Here is a 614-nt window from a genome sequence, read left to right as displayed (position 1 = left end):
ACGAAATTGTACTTATTGTCTCTTGTCCTTTATATGTCTTTCTGTTTTCTTTCATCTCCCTTGCTCTCTTTCTTTATCACTATTTTTTTTTCTTAGTTCATCCCTTTGTCTCTCTCTTTCTCTCTGTTTGTCTTCTCTCTCTCTCTCTCTCTCTCTCTTATCTTTTTCTTCTTCTTTTCTCTCTCTCTCTTATCATTTTCTTCTTCTCTCTCCTCCTATCCTCTTTTTCTTACTCCTCTTTTCTCTTTCAGATCTCTTCCTTCTCTTCTTCTCTCCCTCTTCATGTCTCCTTTCTCTCCTTCCAATTTTCTTTCTCTTCTTCAAACCCATTCCTCCTTCCTCCTTCTCTCTCTCCTTCTTTCTCCTCCGTTATCTTTTCTCTCCTTCAAACTTCCTTTTCTCCTCTTCTCTCCTCTCCTCATTATTCTCCTTTGCTTCTCTTCCCCTCTATGCCTCCTCCTGTATTCTCCCTCAACTCTCTCTCTCCCTTCCCATCGACTCTAGTTCTCCCTCTCCCTTTCTCCCTTAACTCTCTCCCTCTTTCTAACCTCTTTGCTTCTCTCTCTGCTCTCTCTTTCTCTCTCAAAATATTTCATCTCCCTCAAAATATTTAA

Source organism: Penaeus monodon, chromosome 21, assembly GCF_015228065.2.
Source record: "Penaeus monodon isolate SGIC_2016 chromosome 21, NSTDA_Pmon_1, whole genome shotgun sequence".
Classification (NCBI taxonomy): Eukaryota; Metazoa; Arthropoda; class Malacostraca; order Decapoda; family Penaeidae; genus Penaeus; species Penaeus monodon.
Note: the sequence above shows the minus strand (reverse complement) of the source record.